General features: G+C 43.5%; 1 protein-coding gene across 1 annotated transcript in view; it reads right to left on the bottom strand.

The window, feature by feature from the left end:
• The window catches only part of LOC101850877 (transient receptor potential cation channel trpm), a gene marked incomplete in the record, with an annotated part of 71,917 nt that overhangs the window by 50,559 nt on the left and 18,321 nt on the right, over positions 1 to 3,037 (bottom strand).

The raw sequence follows: 3,037 nt of genomic DNA, 5'->3' as shown, positions 1-3,037 counted from the left end.
CGAGTGTGAGTAAAAATGTATTACCAAACACGTCTCTCTCTAACTCCTTTCTATCTCTCTCACATGCCCACATATTTATGCACTTAAAACAGAGCATTTACAAAACACACACACGCCCCCCCCCTCCCCCACACACACACAGACACACAAACACACACACACAACACACATACAGATAGACACACATACATACACAAAAACACACAGAACATACAGACTAAACACACTGGCTTATTGTCGTTATGCCGTGCCTCGGTCATCGTTCTCCGTTGCGTTCATTAACCCACTAATGATTGCTAAGAATAATTTACGCGCTGCACCCTACAAATGGTACTCTTGAACACAAACAATAACATCTAAAAATAGCACACCACAGCTGAGGACAGATGAAAACTGCCAGGCACCAAAAAATCATACAAGGACTCGGACTACACATTTTCCAGCGGGAGAAAGTCTGACCTGTTCGTCCAAAAATCTGGCAGACGTCTGTACAAATACATTTTGGAACAATAAATAAACACTTGTCTCGTTTTTTAAAAAATAGTGCCGTCAAATGCTGCACATACTTTATAGGAAGATCATACAAACAGCAAAGATCCGTTATAATTAATTGCTATTTTTTCAGAGAGAAAGAGAGAGAGAGAGAGAGAGAGAGAGAGAGAGAGAGAGAGAGAGAGAGAGAGAGAGAGAGAGAGAGAGGAGAGAGACGAGACGAAGCAGATCAAGAAAAATGAAATAAAAGAACGTGGGAATAAAATAAATGACGCAGGCTAGATTTAACCTCCTTTTTGTCTTTGGACAATGTTTTTCCCATCTTGTCTCCAGGATCGTCTTATCGCAACGGGGCAATGTCAATACCGCCGCCCGGCCACCCCCGGGCTCGCATATGGTGCTCGTCCACATCTAGTTCAGTTCACAGATGGTGCACACATCCCGGAGAACGATTCGACAGCGACGAAACGTTTAACCAATCAGAAACCCGACTGCTGCTCCAAATTTGTTCGCCTAGCCTATTTGTCTCTGGTTCGTGGTTTTCTGTTTCTTGTATATTAGATGTTACGTGACACACCCCGTGAGGAAGTGATCTGGTGCAAGAGAGCAGAACTTATCCCGTACTCCTACTCTTTTCTTTTTTCTTCTTTTTTTTCCACCCCATTTTCTAAAATCACAGGGCGAAAACATTGTGACGCCGTTAATCAAACACTGTCTGCAATATCATAACAATTCTTGTTTTTTTTATATATTTTTTTTTACAGTTAACACTGATCGTCAACACAGCTGTCCTTGCTAGAGACTATACCAATTGCTAGCGTTTCACCGTTGTTGAAATGGGTACCCAGCTAAGACCTCGAGAGTACATGGTCACTTTAAAGGACAAGCGGGTTACCCCAGATTTCGGGGTTTCCAGAAATCTTGACCTACACCAAAAGTGGGCATTGCCCTAATTATAGGAGAAGTTCGGTTTCATTGCTGTGTATATTTGAATGCCCACAGGCTTGCTCAGTAAATTCTCCTTGTACCTATAACATCGTTACCAAGCAAGCAGAGCGGCTACCAATAGACAGCGCACTTTTGCTAAACATTGTCTGTGACGTTATAAAACGCTATACCAAATATATCATTTATCGCTTGTGATTGCAAGCCTTCTTCCTCCTTCTCTGCCCCCTCTCCACCCCCTCTCCCTGTCTCTCTTTTTCTCTCTCTCCCTCTCCCTCTGTTAATGGACTGCATGCCCGAGTCAATTTTTGCGGTATTCAAATAGGCTGAAAAAATCATTTCGAAGGCACCCAAAACATTGCCAAGATCTGAAAACGTCGTCTTGAGAGCACGGTCTCTGCAATTGATTATTCTCCTCTGGCCCACACAAGCCGATTCCTGGCTCCTATCGCCAGGGGGTTGGGGGTGATGGTGTGTCATGATGTCACGCCCCTCTATAGCAAGCTTCGCAATCCACTTACGACAATCGCATTCCAGTGTAACGATCTGGATTTATGAACTCGTAATTCTAGGACTCAAATTGAACCTTGTTATATCTCCCTCCGCCTGATCGGGTAAACCCCCTTTTTTGATGATTCATATTCGTCTACAAACGCAAAGTGGATGCCTTGATGAAGTATGTAATATTTCTGTCACAAAAAAATCAGAAGAAATTTTGAATTATAGCCAACAATATCATGAGTTGAGCGACACTAAAAGGACAGGAGGCCCCTACAGGGCAAGAGCTTGTAAAGACAGGCTACACTGACCTCTCTCTCTCCCCCCCCCCCCCCCCCCCCCAGTACTCTCCGACTCTTGTCTCTCTCTTTGGCTTTGTCTCTCTCTCTCTCTCTCTCTCTGAATAACCAAACCACCACCCACCCGGAAAAGACCGTATTAGTTTCTTGCTACGATGCCTGATCTCTAAAGCTGAAGAGATAGTTTCGCTTTCTCAAATTTGTATTTTTCTCATTCAGTCCAGTTTTGTCTGTTTTCAAAGACAGTGTACCAGTGTATAATTTAAAAAGCTATAATAGGCATTCTGGGGGAAATAATGAAATCGGCAGGACTCAAAATTCTTTTCGTTATGTACGAATTCGTGGTGTGAGTGTTTGGATTACAAAGAAATAAATGTATAAGAACAAATTGGCGATCTGAAAATCTGTTCGCTACGTGCATGTTTCGGCATGTGCTTGCTAGATTGTATTTTCTGAGACGGCCACCCATTGTTGAGGATAGAATGAGCCGTCTTAAACACGTGGACGTCAAACACAATGTTATTATAATATGAAAAAACCCCCGAAGGAGTAAATGAGAAGTGACCGTTTGTACAGGTGAGTATGTTATAGAGGTGGCCGTAACTAGTTTCGAGTAGGTGGGTGGGTGGGAGGAAGGTAAGTGGGTAGGTAGGTAAGTGGGTAGGTAGGTGGGTAGCTGTTGTTGTTGGTGTTTGTGTGTGTTTGTGTGTGTGTGTGAGTGTGTGTGTGTGTGTGTGTGTGAGTGTGTGTGAGTGAGTGTGTGTGTGTGTGTGTGTGTGTGTGTGTGTGTGTGTGTGTGTGTG

Source organism: Aplysia californica, unplaced genomic scaffold (genome assembly GCF_000002075.1).
Source record: "Aplysia californica isolate F4 #8 unplaced genomic scaffold, AplCal3.0 scaffold00110, whole genome shotgun sequence".
Lineage (NCBI taxonomy): Eukaryota > Metazoa > Mollusca > Gastropoda > Aplysiida > Aplysiidae > Aplysia > Aplysia californica.
The sequence above is the reverse complement of the archived record's forward strand: the minus strand, read 5'-3'. Positions and strand labels throughout refer to the sequence as shown.